Consider the following 21,630-nt stretch of genomic DNA (forward strand, 5'->3'; position numbering starts at 1 on the left):
GCGTTTTCCATTTTCTCAGAAAATGAAAACAGAAAACAACATGGAAAACACAAATCAAATGCCCCCTAAGCCTTTAAAAATGACTGTTACATTAATTCCAACCAAATTTACTAGGATTTATTTAACATTTTGTGAGACATATTTATCATCTTCAAACCGCCATGGTACAAGGAATTGTGGGAAAAAGCTCTAGCCTAAGATAAAATACTTGTCCAGAGAAAGAAAGAGCAATCCTGTAAGCTGACGAAATATAATTCTTTTGATGAGTAATTTGGTTATTATTGTTATGTTTATCATTTACTTTTTATTTTTTATAATTTTCAACAAATGTGCTTTTAAAAGTGATGAATATATCACATTTATATGAAACAAAAAAAATTATTAATTGATAATATTCAAATATAAAAGGATAATTAGTCATTTGAACTTCACTAGCTAGCGTAAAATACATGATTTAAAAATATAATTTCTCAAAAACATTGCTAGCAATCCGGTAAGCTGACGAAATATAAATCTTTTGATGAGTAATTTAGTTATTACTGTTATGTTTATCATTTACTTTTTATTTTTTATCATTTTCAACAAATGTGCTTTTAAAAGTGATGAATATATCACATTTATATGAGACAAAATAAAATTTTATTAATTGATAATATTCAAATATAAAAGGATAACTAGTTATTTGAACTTCACTAGCTAGCATAAAATACATGATTAAAAAAATATAATCTAGCCTAAGATGAAATACTTGTCCAGAGAAAGAAAGAGCAATCCTGTTAGCTGACGAAATATAAATATTTTAATGAGTAATTCGTTAATACTGTTATGTTTATCATTTACTTTTTATTTTTTATAATTTTCAACAAATGTGCTTTTAAAAGTGATGAATATATCACATTTATATGAGACAAAATAAAATTTTATTAATTGATAATATTCAAATATAAAAGGATAATTAATTATTTGAACTTCACTAGCTAGCGTAAAATACATAATTTAAAAATATAATTTCTCAAAAATTTTGCTAGCTATGGGGTTCGAACCCATGCGCACTTATGTGCGGAAGATCTTAAGTATTCCCCCTTAATCACTCGGGCAAACTAGCCATTTATATACTTTATGTAGAATTTTTTATACTTGTAAAATTACTTTTGAAGAATTGGTAATCAATATTAATCACACAAGATTCCTAATGCTAGTTTAAGCATTTTGCAAAGATGGGGAGAAGCTAAGGGTGTGTTTGGTTTGTCCATTTTCATTTTCATTTTATGAAAAATACGTGTTTTTCGTTTTTCAGAAAATGACTTTTCCGCGTTTTTCGTTTTCTTAGAAAATGCGCTCTCATTTTCTTAAAAATGAATGTGGAAAATGCAAATCAAACGCGTTTTCCATTTTCTCAGAAAATGAAAACAGAAAACAACATGGAAAACACAAATCAAATGCCCCCTAAGCCTTTAAAAATGACTGTTACATTAATTCCAACCAAATTTACTAGGATTTATTTAACATTTTGTGAGACATATTTATCATCTTCAAACCGCCATGGTACAAGGAATTGTGGGAAAAAGCTCTAGCCTAAGATAAAATACTTGTCCAGAGAAAGAAAGAGCAATCCTGTAAGCTGACGAAATATAATTCTTTTGATGAGTAATTTGGTTATTATTGTTATGTTTATCATTTACTTTTTATTTTTTATAATTTTCAACAAATGTGCTTTTAAAAGTGATGAATATATCACATTTATATGAAACAAAAAAAATTATTAATTGATAATATTCAAATATAAAAGGATAATTAGTCATTTGAACTTCACTAGCTAGCGTAAAATACATGATTTAAAAATATAATTTCTCAAAAACATTGCTAGCAATCCGGTAAGCTGACGAAATATAAATCTTTTGATGAGTAATTTAGTTATTACTGTTATGTTTATCATTTACTTTTTATTTTTTATCATTTTCAACAAATGTGCTTTTAAAAGTGATGAATATATCACATTTATATGAGACAAAATAAAATTTTATTAATTGATAATATTCAAATATAAAAGGATAACTAGTTATTTGAACTTCACTAGCTAGCATAAAATACATGATTAAAAAAATATAATTTCTCAAAAACTTTGCTAGCTATGGGGTTCGAACCCATACGCACTTATGTGCAGAAGATCTTAAGTCTTTCCCCTTAACCACTCGGGCAAACTAATTATTTATATACTTAATATAGAATATTTTATACTTGTAAAATTACTTTTGAAAAATTGGTAACCAATATTATTCACACAAGATTCCTAATGCTAGTTTAAGCATTTTGCAATGATGGGGAGAAGCTAAGCCTTTAGAAATGACTGTTACATTAATTCCAACCAAATTTATTAGGATTTATTTAACATTTTGTGAGACACATTTATCATCTTCAAACCGTCATGGTACAAGGAATTGTGGGAAAAAGCTCTAGCCTAAGATGAAATACTTGTCCAGAGAAAGAAAGAGCAATCCTGTAAGCTGACGAAATATAAATCTTTTGATGAGTAATTTGGTCATTACTATTATGTTTATCATTTACTTTTTAATTTTTTATAATTCTCAACCAATGTGCTTTTTAAAGTGATGAATATATCACATTTATATGAGACAAAATAAAATTTTATTAATTGATAATATTCCAATATAAAAGGATAATTAGTTATCTGAACTTCACTAGCTAGCGTAAAATACATGATTTAAAAAAATGATTTCTCAAAATTTTTGCTAGCTATGGGGTTCGAACCCATGCCTGAACTTCACTAGCTAGCGTAAAATACATGATTTAAAAAAATGATTTCTCAAAATTTTTGCTAGCTATGGGGTTCGAACCCATGCGCACTTATGTGCAGAAGATCTTAAGTCTTCCCCCTTAACCACTCGGGCAAACTAGCCATTTATATGCTTTATGTAGAATTTTTTATACTTGTAAAATTACTTTTGAAGAATTTGTAACCAATATTAATCACACAAGATTCCTAATGCTAGTTTAAGCATTTTGCAAAGATGGGGAGAAGCTAAGCCTTTAAAAATGACTATTACATTAATTCCAACCAAATTTACTAGGATTTATTTAACATTTTGTGAGACACATTTATCATCTTCAAACCGTCATGGTACAAGGAATTGTGGGAAAAAGCTCTAGCCTAAGATGAAATACTTGTCCAGAGAAAGAAAGAGCACTCCTGTAAGCTGACGAAATATAAATCTTTTGATGAGTAATTTGGTCATTACTATTATGTTTATCATTTACTTTTTAATTATTTATAATTATCAACCAATGTGCTTTTAAAAGTGATGAATATATCACATTTATATGAGACAAAATAAAATTTTATTAATTGATAATATTCAAATATAAAAGGATAATTAGTTATCTGAACTTCACTAGCTAGCGTAAAATACATGATTTTAAAAAATAATTTCTCAAAAATTTTGCTAGCTATGGGGTTCGAACCCATGCGCACTTATGTGCAGAAGATCTTAAGTCTTCCCCCTTAACCACTCGGGCAAACTAGCCATTTATATACTTCATGTAGAATTTTTTATACTTGTAAAATTACTTTTGAAGAATTGGTAACTAATATTAATCACACAAGATTCCTAATGCTAGTTTAAGCATTTTGCAAAGATGGGGAGAAGCTAAGCCTTTAAAAATGACTATTACATTAATTTCAACCAAATTTACTAGATTTATTTAACTTTTCGTGAGACACATTTATCATCTTCAAACCGCCATGGTACAAAGAATTGTGGGAAAAAGCTCTAGCCTAAGATGAAGTACTTGTCCAGAAAAAGAGCAATCCTGCGAGCCGATGAAATATAAATCTTTTGATGGGGGTAATTTGGTCATTATCGTTATGTTTATCATTTACTTTTTAATTTTTTATAATTTTCAACAAATGTGCTTTTAAAAGTGATGAATATATCACATTTATATGAGACAAAATAAAATTTTATTAATTGATAATATTCAAATATAAAAGCATAATTAGTTATTTGAACTTCACTAGCTAGTGTAAAATACATGATTTAAACATAATTTCTTAAAATTCTTGCTAGATATTATATTTTAATTTAATTGGTTTGGTCGATTTAATTATTAATCAATTGTTTATCCCTAGCCAAGAGAAATTAGAGAAGGACCTTTTCAAAGTAAATAACCTTTCTAAAGTAAATGACCTATCTAAACGTAAATGAACTAATCATGTCTGAAAGTGAAGAAGGCGACTAGCTGGGTATGTGGCTCTGCGGTTGACTAGAGAAATACTCTGCGTGATCCTGCAAAACTAAGAGTGTTAGTGTCGGGCTAGGGAAGGGTCTCAGCGTTGGCTCTCCGATGCTCAAGTCAGTCCTTCGTTCAATAGAGAATAAATGGTAGAAGTGAATAGTAGCTAGAGCGTGTAGAATAGTGAAGCATCGCATACCTTCACCTATGGATGGAAACCCCATTTTATAGTGCCACTAGAGTATGTGCATAGATCCTAAAGCAGGTGCACATTTTCAAAAGCACCTTAGGAAAAGACAAGTCGAAAAGTGCCCCTGACACCTTTTCCTAACTAATCTTTGATGTGACATGATAGAAGCTTCTAAAGTACTGTTTGCTTGCTGGATATTTTTAGTTGTTGGCAGTACAAACTTTCAAAAGAGTACGGTACGAGATATAGGTGGGTTCCGCTATGTTGCTTTCAACTATGAAAAGAAAATTTGATCTCTTTAATATTTTTGTCATTTTTAAAAGCATGTTGAGCGTTATTTTGATCGTAAAATACTGTCTCTTCATTTTGATTGGGGCGGAGAGTATTAAGTGTTTTATCGTCATCTTACTTCCTCTAGCATCCTCCATCGAGTCTCTTGTCCCCACACTCCTAAGCAAAATGGATCCGCCAAGAGAAAAATATCGTCATGTGATTGAAACTGCCTTAGTTCTTCTTAATCATGCCTCAGTTCCACTTAAATTTTGGGATGACGTCGTTCAAACCGTAGTCTACCTTATCAATCATTTTCCCACTCCATTATTTCAAAATAAGTGTCCCTTGGAGAGACTTTATAATCATTTTTAAGATTACTCTTTCTTTCGTATCTTTGGTTGTGCATGCTATCCTTGGTTACGACCTTACTCTAAACACAAGTTAAACCATCTCTCTCAATAATGTGTTTTCCTTGGTTATAGTAATTTGCATCATAGGTACCGTTGCCTCTATATTTCGGCCGGGCGGATATATACTTCTCAATATGTTACTTTTGATGAATCTCTTTTCCCATTTGCAATTGCCACCTCGGATTCTCCTTCAGATAATCAAGGAACCTATCTAATATCACCGAGTAATATACTAGAATTCTCGCAGGTTGCTTCATCAGGACATATTAAAACTACAAGGGAGGATGATATCTTGGATCCTACTCCATCTCCACAAATTCTAATAAACTCAACGGGTAGTGGTGATCCTCGGGTAATGATTAAGGAAGGCGTCTTCGATGGGCTGGAAGGCGCCTTCGCATTGTTCTTCGAAGTCGCCTTCCTAGCCATGGAAGGCACCTTCCATAAAGCAAAAGGCAGATTGGCTCCCATAAGCTGATCTCTTCTTATGTGGGTGATGCTCCTGCTACTTGGAGTTGAGCTCACCCGAATCCAACTCCAACCTTCTCCTCGAGCATACTTCCTCCCCGTCTTCTTGTTCCTCAGACGCCGCACACATTCTTCACGTCCATCGGTGTACTCTTCCGCAGCATCTCCTCACTCGGTTGCACCAAGCCCGTCGGCTCCTTTTTCCATATCATACTTCTCGCTTGCTATATCTTCCGCTCAACTTCTTGTATTCCTAAGCTCCTGCACACTTAGATATAAGAATAAAATACACAGGACCTAACTTAACTTGGTTAACCATATCAGAACTACCACGGAGTACTTACAAGTTTAATACAAGGATCAAATACACATGACCTAACTTAACTTAGCACTGGAACTGAAGTAGAAGGCAACTCTTCAGAGGCGTCGACCGCGTTGGACTCAGCTGCTCTCTGGTAGGGGCGATTGGTTGTAAGCTCCACTCGGCCTACAGTTCTTGCTCCTTAGCATGGATTTCTGCCTCTTCCAAGTAAATTGAGTTATCAACTAGAGCAGAGAAAATGATGTTCACTGCATAAAATAAAAAAAATCCCTTAGTTAGTGATAATACAACAACCAAGTTATCGAAGCTTACCGAGAGAGTCAGGGAGCTTCTTTTGGATAGGACTCAAGCCAAACAAGTGCAGGAGGCCTTCGCATAACCACCGATGGATCTTGAAGCGTTGACCACTCAGCTTGGGAACGAGATATAAGTAGTGTTATATTTGTAATTTCCTATGTTAGGAAGGAAAGGAAGGAAAGATTGCCATTCGATTGGCCAAGAGGCGGGCTCAGACATTTCAAGGAAAAAGAAACATGACTTCTAACCCTTGTTCGAAGAAGGCATGTCTTCGAAGAACACTGACTTCGGACGAGATTGAAAAGGTAAACTCCCGATTTCAATTTTTTGGGATAAGAAAATAGAAAGAAATTTTGAGGTGTAGAAGGAATACTATACAGACAAAATAATATGAATGTGCCACATAGGGCACAGATAGTGTTCAGGGTGAACTGTTGTAGAGGAATACGGAAATACTGACTCACCACTGATAGAAATGGGGGAACAGAGAAATGAAGACCGACTACTAACTGGTCTATAAAAAAGATGATGTGATTATCAGGAGGACGATGAGGATGGGGATTAGGAGAAGGGATGACAATTCGATAGTTCTCGGGGATTTCATACCGAGCACGGATGTAAGATTTATCAATGGCATCAAAATCTGAAAATGTTAGAGTATACCAAGAAGCAAAGGATTCTTCCATCATGAGAAAACACAAAGTAAGAAGAGAGTGAAGGACTTATTGATGGTCAAAGGGGAAAGAGAGAAGAACACTGTAGGTGAAAGGTCTCCGAAAATAAGATCGGAGAAGGCAAAAAGCAAAGTGACGAGAATAGAGACCGGTTAGGGTTTCTATAAAGTATAATTCAATTATGGTCATTGGATTGAAACGGTGTGCAATGGATCGTTGGTCTGTACGAAGAGAGATACTCTTTAGCTGTATGAGGAGACGTGCTTCAGAATCCGTTTTAGAAGACAAAAAAGGAGGAAGGGGGGGGGGTGTTAGGACCGATGATCGCGGCTAGAGAGGGGGGGGTGTGAATAGACGCCCCAAATCTTCGCGTTTCTTCCTACGATTAGGGTTAGCGCAGCGGAAATAACTAAATAGAAACGCAAAAAGGAAAGATCAAACCTCAAACTCGAACTCAACGATGTAACGAGGTTCGGAGATGAAACTCCTACTCCTCGGCGTGTCCGTAAGGTGGACGAGCCCTACCAATCCGTCGGTGGATGAGTCCCCGGAGAACCGGCTAATATAAACTCCTTGTGGGTGGAGAAACCTCGCCACAATAGCTTGCAACAGCAATATGGAAAAACAAAGAAGAGCAAGAACAAAATACACAATGAATGTACAAATACTCGCTTGCATTCTCGTCGACTGAAGTCCCGGATGAAGCACCAACTTCACGGACGAATGCCAACAAGCAACTCAGTCAAAGAAGCTCCCCCGAAGCTTCGGAGCTCAGCAAAGCTCAAGCACAGCTTTCAGAAGAACAGCAGCTCGAGGAGGAAGAAGAAGAGTAGTAGTCAGCAGCCCTCGATCTCTTCTTATAACCTCTGATATCCTGAGTCAACCTGCGAACCTGCAAGCAAAAAGAACAGAACATAGAAGCCCGAAATAACCTAGTCGATGTCACTCACAACGGCTAGTCCTGGACCGATCAGGCTCCAACCTGATCGGTCCACACTGTCCCTGATCGGTCTTGGGGACCGATCAGGCTAAGCCTGGACCGATCAGGCTATGTCCTGATCGGTCCAGGAGGAGTCTGATCGGTCCCTTGGACCGATCAGCCTTTCTCCTTCTTCTCTTCTGTTTGCTTCCTGATCGGTCTTCAGACCGATCAGATAATCCACAGAAGCATTCTGTTTGATTACTGATTGGTCACCAGACCGATCAGCCGTATCACTGGATCGGTCCCCAGATCGATCCAGAGCTTGGTTTTTGCCCAAACCAAGTCCCAAACCTTCCAAACCAACATCCGGTCAACCTTGACCTGTTGGTACATCATGCTTAGCATCCGGTCACTCCCTTGACCTGCTAAGACTCCCTACCAAGTGTCCGGTCAATCCCTTTGACCCACTTGGACTTTTCTCTTCGTGTCAAGTATCCGGTCACTCCCTTGACCTACTTGACCTTCTCAACACCAGATGTCCGATCACCATTGATCCATCTGGATTTTCCCTTGCCCGGCTTCACTCACCAGGACTTTTACCTGGCTTCACTCACCAGGGTTTTCACCTGGCTTCACTCACCAGGATTTCCAATCTGCCCGGCTTCACTCACCAGGACTTTCCAACTGTCCGGCTTCACTCACCAGGACTTTCCAACTGTCCGGCTTCACTCACCAGGACTTTCCCACTGCCTGGCTTCACTCACCAGGACTTATCCGTCTGCCTGGCTTCACTCACCAGGACTTTCCACATCCGGTCCAGAGAACGAGCTACCGAGCCCTCTCTGACCACAGTTCAGAGAATGAGCTACCGAGCCCTCTCCGACTTCCATCCGGTCCAGAGAACGAGCTCCCAAGCCCTCTCTGACCACAGTTCGGAGAACGAGCTACCGAGCCCTCTCCGACTTCCATCCGGTCCAGAGAACGAGCTACCGAGCCCTCTCCGACTTCCATCCGGTCCAGAGAACGAGCTCCCGAGCCCTCTCTGACCACAGTTCGGAAAACGAGCTACCGAGCCCTCTCCGACTTCCATCCGGTCCAGAGAACGAGCTCCCGAGCCCTCTCTGACCACAGTCCGGAGAACGAGCTACAGAGCCCTCTCCGACTTCCCATGTGCCAAGCTTCCATACTTGGACTTCTCCGTGCCAAGTCTCCATTCTTGGACTTTTCCCATGCCAAGCTCCCTGTTTGGACTTTTCACCATGCCAAACTCCCTGCTTGGACGTTTCCCGTGCCAAGCTCCCTGCTTGGACTTTTCCGAGTCAGGTCAACTCACCTCGGGTCAACCAGGTCAACCTTGACCACGGGTTGCACCCACAATCTCCCAAGCTTGTTCTCGTCAAACATCAAAATACAACTCGAGTCAAGTCAACTCGAGTCTGGTCAACCAGGTCAACCTTGACCTAAGGTTGCACCAACAATCTCCCATCATGTTCTCGTCAAACATCAAAATACAACTCGAGTCAGGTTAACTCGAGTCGGGTCAACCAGGTCAACCTTGACCTAAGGTTGCACCAACAATCTCCCCCTTTTTGATGTTTGACAAAACCCATAATCAAGTTAGGTTAACCCGATAACCTAACTTAGGTTTTCTAATGTTCTTCCATGAACATTCTCTATTCTCCTCAAACCTACACTCTCCCCCTTTTTGACACACATCAAAAAGAGTGAATCAAGGTCAAGAGTTTCTTTCTAATGAAAGTCTCATATCTTTCATTGAAACTCTTAATTTCCCCCTTGATACTAAGGTCAACAATTAACTTAGTGATAATCCCATATCACTCAAGTCTTTAGGAGTAAAAACTCCCCCTAAAAGTCAACTCCCCTTGACTAATAGGTAAAATTCCCCCTAAAGGTCAACTCCCCCTTGACCATTGCACTAACAATGTCTTGGAGAGTTTCAAACCTTTAGAACTCTAAAACACCACTTCCATAGCTGCAATTTCAGACAAACAGTCGAAATTCAGCAGGTTGGCACTCCCTGATCGGTCACCAGACCGATCAGGCTCCCTCTGGATCGGTCATAGTGACCGATCCAGGCTCCCCTGGACCGATCAGAATCCCCTCTGATCGGTCCACAACTTTGATTTCTGATTTCTGATTTCTTCTCCCGAAATTCAGAAACCTCTAGAAAATCATAGAAAATTCCAAAAATTGTGAAATTTTGAGGATACATTCCTCATAACATATACTATCAAGGAAAAATAGTTTTCTATGAAAATAACTTCCATTTTTCAATCTTGATACAAAGTTCACAAGTCTTTGAAATAGCTCAAAGTTAACTTATCTTTGTATCAACTTGTTCAATGATGAATGCTATCACTAGAAAAGCTTCATCAAGGTTTTTCAAATCAATTTTGAAATGTTTTTAAACCATTTAATTTAGGACCACAATCTTAGGGCTAAATGTACATGACTTGTACATAAGCTTTCCCTATAATCCCCAATTTTGAATTAGGCTCATCTAGGTACAAGAACTATGCACCTTATTCCTAACTCATGATCCTAATATCTCACACACATCTAAGGTGTATCAAACACATCCAAGTCAATTTTGATGTGAGATATGGGTTTAGGTTAGCTTATTCTAAGTTCTCATGCATTTTTCTAAACAACAATTTGATCTCCATATCAAATTGTGTTTTTAACCTTAAATCAATTTCATTGATTATAAATGCAAGAAATGATGACATGGCATAAAATGATATCATAAATGAAAACATGTGCCAATGTCATGATGTCATGGTATAAAGTATGAAACTTAAATAAATCATGACATTTAACTAACCTAAGCATTATCATGACATTTCAAATGATCATAAATTAAATATGATGTCATGACATGGCATATGGCAAACAATACATGGCAAATAACATATAAAGGTATAGAAAATACCTAATTCAGCCATTATAAAGGTATAGAAAATACCTAATTCTAGCCTTAGTTGCCATTTTTGATAATTTTGATCATTTTGCCATAAATTCTATATTCCTAAGTGTAATAGACCTAAAATCATATCCTCAAGACTTTTAGATCACTATGTGCCAACTAGATTGACTCTAGAAAATTCCTCAAATGTGGTTGGCACATCCTAATTATCTTAGGAATAATTTTCCATTTCATTTTCAAGGCTTGATTACCCCTTGAAAATTCCTAAAATGCCACCTTTTGCCATGATTAGGTTAACTACCTAGTCAAGTAAGGTTGACACACCCTAACTCATCTAGCGTGATGGAATCACGCTCCTAGGAACCCAATACCTATTGGATCTCATTGGGTTCACTAAGTATTCACTAGGGATGACTTCCCTAGCAACCCTTCTAATGACCCTCCTAGGCTTTGAAGCCTTGGCCATTTGGGACTCATCAAGATCAACTCTAGGGGTGACTCCCCTTGTGACCTTGGTGATGGTCTTCCTTACCCTAGATTTTGTTCCATAATCTAATGGAACATTGTGATAAGTGGGCTTGACCACTTGGGACTTAGGTTTGTGACCCAAACCTTTCTTGTCCTTGGACATTGATTTTTGACCCTTAAACCCTAGAGATGACTTCTCCAAGTTCTTAAGAGCCTTTTCCAAAGTATCAAGTCTTGACCTCAAGACTTGATTCTCCTTCTCTAATACCTCAATTCTTAATTTTTCATTTTTCTTTGAGGCATTCCTAGGCATATGTCTAGATGATTTGGGATTTCTACCTAGGTTCTCCTTAGCCTTAAATGAGTTAGTCCTAGGGTTGACTTTCCTAGTGTTATCCTTATCTAGGCTCACATGTTTGGCACCTAAACATGTGTATCGATTTCTATAATTATCATGCTTATCATTATTGTCAATTGCAATCAAACTACTAGCATGCATCTTACTAGTATTGCAATAATGTGCCTTAGAGATTACCTTAGGGTTTGCCTTAGCTCCCCCTATCGATGTGCTCGGTCTCTTGTCCTTGTGAGATTGCCTCCCCCTCGGACATTGGCTCCGATAATGTCCCCTTCGCTTGCATTGGAAGCACACCACGTGCTCCTTGCTCTTGCGTATCGGGACTCCGGTTTCCTTGATCTTTGGCGCCGGTGGAGTCTTCCTAACCCTCTTTGGACATTTACTCTTGTAATGTCCAAATTCCCTACACTCAAAGCATAATATATGCAATTTACTAGAACTTAAATTGCTTGAGTTACCTAGGGTTGAGGTGGGATGTAAGCTCTCTCCTTCATCCCTTCCGGATGTAGAAGCTTCTTCCTCTTGCTCCAAACTTGAAAAGGAACTCTCCTCCTCTTCTTCTTTAGATGTTGAGTAGCCCTCAACTTCTAAATCCATCCCTCCATGATGTAAACTCCTTGGCTCACTTGACTCCTCTTCATGGCTTGAAGTGGAGTTCCCCTCATGGAACTTAGCCAAGTTGTTCCACAACTCCTTGGCATTATTGTATCCACCTATCTTACATAGAATGTCATTAGGTAATGAGAATTCAAATACTTTCATTACCTCATCGTTGATTGTGGAATGGTGGATTTGTTCCCTTGTCCACTTCTTCTTCTCGAGTGGTTTTCCTTCCTTATCCATTGGAGGCTTGAAACCTAATTGAACACAACTCCAATTTTCAAGGTTAGTCATAAGAAAATACCTCATTCTTACCTTCCAATACGCGAAGTCGTCGCGATCATAGAAAGGTGGAATGGTGATGTCTTCTCTGAGTTGATCCATCTCTAGCTTGTGCTCCCTCGGGTGTTAATCCGGTGAAGAGCGATCTCGCTCTGATACCACTTGTTAGGACCGATGATCGCGGCTAGAGAGGGGGGGTGTGAATAGACGCCCCAAATCTTCGCGTTTCTTCCTACGATTAGGGTTAGCGCAGCGGAAATAACTAAATAGAAATGCAAAAAGGAAAGATCAAACCTCAAACTCGAACTCAACGATGTAACGAGGTTCGGAGATGAAACTCCTACTCCTCGGCGTGTCCGTAAGGTGGACGAGCCCTACCAATCCGTCGGTGGATGAGTCCCCGGAGAACCGGCTAATATAAACTCCTTGTGGGTGGAGAAACCTCGCCACAATAGCTTGCAACAGCAATATGGAAAAATAAAGAAGAGCAAGAACAAAATACACAATGAATGTACAAATACTCGCTTGCCTTCTCGTCGACTGAAGTCCCGGATGAAGCACCAACTTCACGAACGAATGCCAACAAGCAACTTAGTCAAAGAAGCTCCCCCGAAGCTTCGGAGCTCAGCAAAGCTCAAGCACAGCTTTCAGAAGAACAGCAGCTCGAGGAGGAAGAAGAAGAGTAGTAGTCAGCAACCCTCGATCTCTTCTTATAACCTCTGATATGCTGAGTCAACCTGCGAACCTGCAAGCAAAAAGAACAGAACATAGAAGCCCGAAATAACCTAGCCGTTGTCACTCACAACGGCTAGTCCTGGACCGATCAAGCTCCAACCTGATCGGTCCACACTGTCCCTGATAGGTCTTGGGGACCGATCAGGCTAAGCCTGGACCGATCAGGCTATGTCCTGATCGGTCCAGGAGGAGTCTGATCGGTCCCTTGGACCGATCAGCCTTTCTCCTTCTTCTCTTCTGTTTGCTTCCTGATCGGTCTTCAGACCGATCAGATAATCCACAGAAGCATTCTGTTTGATTACTGATCGGTCACCAGACCGATCAGCCGTATCACTGGATCGGTCCCCAGATCGATCCAGAGCTTGGTTTTTGCCCAAACCAAGTCCCAAACCTTCCAAACCAACATCCGGTCAACCTTGACCTATTGGTACATCATGCTTAGCATCCGGTCACTCCCTTGACCTGCTAAGACTCCCTACCAAGTGTCCGGTCAATCCCTTTGACCCACTTGGACTTTTCTCTTCGTGTCAAGTATCTGGTCACTCCCTTGACCTACTTGACCTTCTCAACACTAGATGTCCGATCACCATTGATCCATCTGGATTTTCCCTTGCCCGGCTTCACTCACCAGGACTTTTACCTGGCTTCACTCACCAGGGTTTTCACCTGGCTTCACTCACCAGGATTTCCAATCTGCCCGGCTTCACTCACCAGGACTTTCCAACTGCCTGGCTTCACTCACCAGGACTTTCCCACTGCCTGACTTCACTCACCAGGACTTATCCGTCTGCCTGGCTTCACTCACCGGGACTTTCCACATCCGGTCCAGAGAATGAGCTACCGAGCCCTCTCCGACTTCCATCCGGTCCAGAGAACGAGCTCCCGAGCCCTCTCTGACCACAGTTCGGAGAACGAGCTACCGAGCCCTCTCCGACTTCCATCCGGTCTAGAGAACGAGCTCCCGAGCCCTCTCTGACCACAGTTCGGAGAACGAGCTACCGAGCCCTCTCCGACTTCCATCCGGTCCAGAGAACTGTTAGAGTGTATACTAAAAGCCTAGCTTTTGGTATAAACATTTATCTAGAAATAAGAATCACATTGGTCAAATGTCTACATTTATGATAAATGAAGTTGTTCAATTAATTTATATTGTAGATAACATGGTGTGTGGTGTCACACACAGAGGATCATGTTATCAGTACCTTATAAATTATAAACAGTAGCTCACGACCATAATGGAAAGGAACAAACCATTGGAAGGTCGTAGTGTAATTAGGTATTAGTTTATCTTAACTATATAATTACACTAGTACACTTAGAGTGTATTGAGTAGGACTATTAGAGATCGTTTCTTTTATACTGACTTTATAAAGAAACAAAGACCTCAGTTATTATGGAAGTGTGTGCTCTTAATCCTAATATAATAACAAGCACATATATTTGATATTTATTTCTTTAATTTATCAATGGGTGAGATTTAGTTTGATGAATCAATAAGCCCGATAAGTTGGGAAATAATATCACTTATAGTGTGTGTTGTTGATTATAGAAGGAAACTGTGTCCTAGTGATCTAGGTTGAGAATGTCCCCAAGAGGAGCTCATAAGGATTGTCATGTTAAACCCTGCAGGTGGACATAGTCCGACATGACGATGAAGTTGAGTGGTACTACTCTTGGAGCTAGATATTAATTAAGTGAGTTGTCAGTAACTTACTTAATTAGTGGACATTTGTTATCTTAAACACAGGGAGACTAACACACTCATAATAAGAAGGAGCCCAAAATGTAATTTGGGATTGGTGCGGTAGTTCAATAATAGTTCTTTAGTGGAATGAATTATTATTGATGAAATTAAGTTGTGTGTTCAAACACGGGATGCTTAATTTCATCGGAGACCAAAACCAATTCCTCCTCTCGGTCCCTATCGTAGCCTCTAGTATATAGAGATTTATACCCACCGCATACCCACCTTCTTACCCATCCAATGGGGCCGGGCAAGCTAGCTTGGAACCCAAGCTAGGGCCGGCCAAGACCAAGTGGATGAGTCATGCTAGGTGGCCGGCCAAAGCTTGGGTCCCAAGCTTAGGTGGCCGGCCACTAGAATATTAAAAGGATTTTTATTAAAATTATTTCTTATGTGGATATCATGATTTTAAAAGAGAGTTTAAAAATTAAAAATTTCCTTTTATAACTTTCTACAAAAGATTAAGAGAAGAGATTAATCTCTTTCCTTATTTGTAGATTAAAAGGATGGTTTTAATTTTTGGTAAAAACTTTCCTTATTTGTAAATCATCTACATGTTTAAAAGAGAGTTTAAAATTTGAAATCTTTCCTTATTTGTTGATTAAAGGAGGATTTTAAATTTTAAGAAAACTTTCCCTTTTAACCATGTTCATGATTTAAAGAAAGTTTAAAATTAATAATTCTCTTTTATTAGTTTCTACAAAAGATTGAGAAAAGATTTGATATCTTTCCTTATTTGTAGATTAAAAGAGATTTTAATTTTTAGAGATAACTTTCTTTTATCCACATGTTTAAAAGAAAGATTTTAATTTATTAAATTTCCTTTTATAAACCAATCATGAAGGGATTAAATTATTGGAGAAATTTTATAAATTTCGGAGATAAATTAGGAAGTTTTAATTAATTAAAACTCTCCTTGTTTATAGCTTGATGGTGGGCCATGTAAATTGAGAAAAGGAAAATTGTTTTTAATTAAATAAATTTTTCCTTTTCATGGCAAAAGAATTAAGGAAGTTTTTAATTAAATTTCCTTATTTGCCAAGACCAAGGATTATAAAAGAGGGGGTAGAGAAGGCTTCATGGAAAACAACCTCTATTATTTCTCTCCCTCTTTTCCTTGGTGTTGTGGCCGACCAACCTCTCTTCCTTTCTTCCTCTTGGTGGTGGCCGAACCTTCTCTATTGGCTTGGAGCTCTTGTGGTGGCCGGATACTACTTGGAGAAGAAGAAGAAGAAGGAGAGAAAGCTTGTATCCCTTGGAGCTTGGTTGGTGTTTTGTTCTTCGTCCTTGGTGAAGCTTCTTTGTGTTGGCCGAACCTAGCTAGGAGGAGAAGAAGGTGCTTGGTGGTTTCTCATCTCGGAAGATCGTTGCCCACACAACGTCCGAGGTTAGAAGAGGAATACGGTAGAAGATCAAGAGGTCTTTTTAAAAGGTATAACTAGTAATTTTTCTTTCCGCATCATGCTAGTTATTTATGGAAATAATACCAAATACAAGAGGCTTACGATTCTAGTATTTCGAATATGTTTTTCGAAGTTGTGTTCTTTTGTTTTATTTTTCCTTGTGATTTGATTGTTCTTTTCGGTTAACCTAAAGTTATTTTAGGAAATTAAATATTAGATTTCTATAAAAGGTTTTGTCTAGTCGGTGGTGGTTGCTCCCATATCCAAGAAGGCCATGTGCCTTGCCACGTCAGTACTGGGAACCAATTATGGAAATTAATATTTAATGGAATTAATAACTTAAGGTGATTTGGGTCGAACGTGTTAAGTTCCGCAGGAGATCCAAGTCAAAACCTAAAAGAACAAATAGATTAAGTTTTGGATCAAACGTGTTAAGTTCCGCAGGCGATCCAAAATTTAATTTAAAAGAACACATGGTAGCTAGGAAAAGGTTCAGACCTTTGTACAAAATTTTTGTATAGTGGAACCTCTAGGCTTTCCGAGTAGCAACCAACAATTGGTATCAGAGCTAGGGTTTTGCCTCTGTGTATTTGGTATTAGTTTAATTATGCACATGTCATACATAATTTAGGCAGGATAATAGTAGGATGTGCTAACTTTGTGGATGCAGGATCCAACTATTATGGCTTTTAGTTATTATGTGTGTGATTGGACCCTTGGACATGTCAAGGGCATTTATATGTGTGCATGATTGTATTAAAAATACAGCAGGAGCTGTATTTAGTTTTATTAGGATTTTTTTTTGATCTAGATACATGTACATTCCTTTTATGGAATATAGGATCAAAATGTAAAATTCTATTTATGTCGTGGATCGAATCTTGCAAAGCGTGGAACCTTCTAAGGACCGAGGCGCAGCGGAGGAGCAAAATGGATGCGACAGCTAGACCCGTGGCGGTGGCCAAATATGGTAGCAGCTTGGGATGACAACACATGGAGGATAACTAGAGATAAAAGCCATAATAGTTGAAAATTAGATTTTCTATTTATTGCTTTTATATTGTCTTGTGTGCATGTTGGTTTACATATTTAGTAGGCTAGCATAGTTAAAATTCCTCATTTATAAATAACTAAGTGGGAGAGGGATTTTAAGTAAATCCCATGGTCTCCATTACTTGGTTTGTAAGTGATGCAAACAAGCTTGCGTTGGCTCTGAGTGCCTTCCTCCATAACGGATGAGCTTGTTTGTGGATCACTAGAACAGACTTTCATTTTTGGATGACTATAGGAAGTTAATTAAGAGCGTGTGATCTTCCCCAACGGAAGGGGCATAATCTTATTAATGGACTTAGTGTCAAGTAATGGTATACACTTAGACACATTTAATAGTATCCTCCCCAACGGAGTCACTACTATCACTTGTGTGACCAAAGGGAAACCAACTATTGATTTGTCATAAAACTAGATTGGCAATATAATAAAATTAATAAACCCCTCTTACAAATGTTTGAATTTGTATACGTCCACACTAACGTGGCATACAAGATTCATGGTGTTTGAGTTAATTTTATTTGTCAAAAAGTTATAATAGTCAATGGGTAAAACCCTTCTCTTACAAATGATGAATTTGTATACGTCCACACTAACGTGGCATGCAAAATTCACGGTGTTTGAGGTGTTGGTGAATTTAAATAATATTGTTTGAGGAATCAATGTTATTTTAAATTCAAAGAGTTTTGACCAAATATTTGATCAAAGACAGATCAACTATTAATTTTATTCGTCATAAAGTAAAGTTGACGAGATAATAAAATTAATGAATAAAATCTCCTCCTCTTTGATTTTGTATACACAAAATTCATGGAGATTTTAAGGAGTTGATATTGACCAAATATTTTTGTGATTCTTAGGATATTTGTCAATCCCTAGTAGTCATACTATAGAAAAAGACTTAGTAGTCTCAATTGTAATGATTGGAAATAGGACTTGGACATTAAGGTAGACTGTCTTCTTAGAACTAAGAACAATTAAGGTGTATTTAATTCATTAGTTGAAACATGTCTAGTGGTGTTATCTACCAGAACCTGGAGTGTAGATACAAGATGCCATTAATCATGTCTGCAATTCATTGCAGGGTTCCAGGAAACCCGACAACTAAATGAAAGGTAAATCACCGTCCACATGGGCACTACTGTAAAAGTGGTAGTTGTTGCAGTGGGAGATGTTTATCCTTTGATAAGAATAAAATATGGATTTTAAGTAATTGTCTTTACGTACCAAGTTTAGAAAGAACCTGATTTCAGTTTCTAAACTATTATAGATATTGTGTCTATTTTGATAACAAAGTTGTTATCAAGAAAAATAGGGAAGTTATCTATTCTGGTATGATGGTTGACAATTTATAATCCAATAAACTCCCACGATGCAACAAATGGAAATAAGTAACACATCTTCTAATTTAAGAGAAAGCAACCTTCGAAAATGAACCAATTATATCTTTGGCATCTAAAGCTGGGTTATACTTGAGTAGGATTCATTGGTAGCTGATGAACTTTTGGGTTCATTGGTAGTGGAAATCTTTCCAACCTACGAGTCTTACTTGGAAGGAAAATAACCAAGAAGCTTTTAAGTCCAAGGGGTATGGAGTCAAAGATATATTGAAAACGGTTCATTCTGATTTGTGTGATCCTATGACTATCCAGACAAGAGGTAGTATTGAATATTTTGTCTATTTAATAGACAACTATTCAAGATACAAATAAATTTACTTAATGTATCGCAAGACTAAGTACTTTGATTAGTTCAAAGAGTACAAGGTTGATGCGGAGAAATGTTAAAGTAAAAAGTCACTATGGAAGATCGTAGTGGCAAGTACCTCTTGAGAGATTTTAGGAGTCACTTATCAGAAGTTGGATTTCAATCCCAACTAATTGCATCTGGTACACCCCAACAGAATGGTGTAGTAGAAAGAAGGTAAAGGACTCTTATGGAATAATTAGATAGATGATGAGTTATTCAGAAAATTACCAAATTTGTTTTAAGGATAAACTCTGAAAACGAAAGTGAACATAGTACCTTCCAAGTTAGAACTCTTTACTCATATAGAATTGCTGAATAGGTGAAAACCTATTTTGAAGCATATTCGGATTCGGGTAATCCAGCACATATGTTAAAGAGAGACAATGATAAGTTGGATAGGAGTTCACTTGTTTATAAGTTATCCTAGATAAACAAAAGTAGGTTTATAGTCTTAAAAATCAGAAGGTCATTGTTAGCATTAATGACTGATTTTTAGAAAAGGACTATATAATGAACCACGTGCTCATAAGTAAATTTGTTCTTAAGGAAATAATAAAGGACATGTCTAACCTAGTACCAACTGTACAAGATGAGATACCACAAGAAAACTGCAACACGTATCACAAATGATACACAATTGCATAAAGTGTCTTGTCATAGTGGGAGGGTTGTTAGGCAACCTAAATAGGTTCATGTTTTGGGAGAATTTTTGGACTCGATCCCTGAAGGACATAAACCTGATCTCCGGACATATGACGAAGCACTCCAAGATAAATATGCAGCATCTTGGCAAAGAGTAATGAATAATAGAATTAGAATATATGTATTCTAATAAAATCTGGAAGCTTGTAGAACCACCAAGTGGTGTAAAAGCCTTTGGGTGTAAAAGGTCTATAATAGGAAAAGAGGGATAGATAGGAAGGTTGAAACCTTCAAAGCAAGGCTTGATGAAAAAGGAAACTTTTTTCACTGGTAGCCATGCTTAAGTCTATCCGGATTCTTTTATCTATTTGGCAAGTGGATGTCAAGACATTCCTTAATGGAAGTCTTGAAGAAAGCATCCATATAAAGCAACCAGAAGGGTTCATTGCAAAGGGCTAAGAGCATCTTGTGTAAAGCTCAATCAGTCTATGGACTGAGGCAAAGCTTCAAGGTCTTGGAACATCCGGTTTATCAAAGTAATTCAGACCTATGGATTTATTTAGTAACCGGATAAGTCTTGTGTATACAAAAGGTGTGATGGAAGCGTGGTGGTATTTCTTGTACTATACGTAGATAACATTTTTGGTAGTTGGAAACAATATCAAAATGTTGTCAGAAGTAAGGGTATGGTTGTCCAAACAATTAGATATAAAGGACTTGGGAGAATGTATATATTCTTGAGATCAAAGTAATAAGGGATCGCAAGAAAAGAATATTTTACTTATCCCAAGCTTCATACATCGGAAAAATCCTTGCTCGTTTTAAAGCATGCAAAACTCCAAGAAAGGTTTCTTACCTTTTCAGGATGGAGTAACTTTATCTAAAGATATGTCTCTGTAGACATTAAAGGAGATAAAGGAAATAAAGGCAGTTCTTTATGCTTCGGCTGTCGGAAGCCTAATGAATGCTATGCACGAGATAAGAAATCTGTTTTGCCAAGGGCATAGTTGGCAGATATCAAAGTAACTCTGGACAAGGACAGTGGACTGCAGTAAAGCATATATTGAAGTACCTTAGATGCACTAGAGATTATATGCTAGCTTACAAGGCAGTTAATTTGGTCCTTGTGGGTTGCATGGATTTTGACTTCCAATCAGATAGGGACAATAATAAGTCAACCTCGGAGTTTTGTGTTTACTTTAGGAGGTAAAGTCATAACTATGGAAGAGTGATAAGCATAGGTGTTTTTCTGGACTCCACCATAGAAGTTTAGTATATGGCAAGCCTCTGAGGTAGCCATAAAAGCTGAATGACTCAATAACCTCAAGATAGACTTAGATATGATTTCTGGTTTGTCCAAAGATTATTACAATTTATTGTAATAATATTGGTGCAGTAGCAAACTCGAAGAAACCATAAGTCTATAAAGGCAAGTAAACACAATAGAGCGCAAGTACCACCCAATACGAGAAATCGTATAAACGAGGAGAAGTTGTTGCTGCCTAGAATGCATCAGATGATGACCTATAGATCTTTTCACTAAGGTCCTTAAGGCGAGAGCTTTTGATGGACATGTTGAAGGGTTGGGAATCAGATGTATGGCAGCAGATATGGCAGCTTAGTCTTTTAGTATAAGTGGGAGATTGTTAGAGTGTATACTAAAAGCCTAGCTTTTGGTATAAACATTTATCTAGAAATAAGAATCACATTGGTCAAATGTCTACATTTATGATAAATGAAGTTGTTCAATTAATTTATATTGTAGATAACATGGTGTGTGGTGTCACACACAGAGGATCATGTTATCAGTACCTTATAAATTATAAACAGTAGCTCACGACCATA

General features: G+C 37.8%; 2 non-coding genes across 2 annotated transcripts; both read right to left on the minus strand.

The window, feature by feature from the left end:
- Positions 1 to 2,834: 2,834 nt before the first annotated feature.
- TRNAL-UAA lies at positions 2,835 to 2,917 on the minus strand. Its single transcript has one exon. It is a non-coding gene; the product is annotated as a tRNA-Leu (tRNA).
- Positions 2,918 to 3,459: 542 nt separating this feature from the next.
- TRNAL-UAA lies at positions 3,460 to 3,542 on the minus strand. The gene has a single exon. It is a non-coding gene; the product is annotated as a tRNA-Leu (tRNA).
- Between the last annotated feature and the right edge of the window lie 18,088 nt (positions 3,543 to 21,630).

This window comes from Zingiber officinale, chromosome 7B (assembly GCF_018446385.1).
Source record: "Zingiber officinale cultivar Zhangliang chromosome 7B, Zo_v1.1, whole genome shotgun sequence".
Lineage (NCBI taxonomy): Eukaryota > Viridiplantae > Streptophyta > Magnoliopsida > Zingiberales > Zingiberaceae > Zingiber > Zingiber officinale.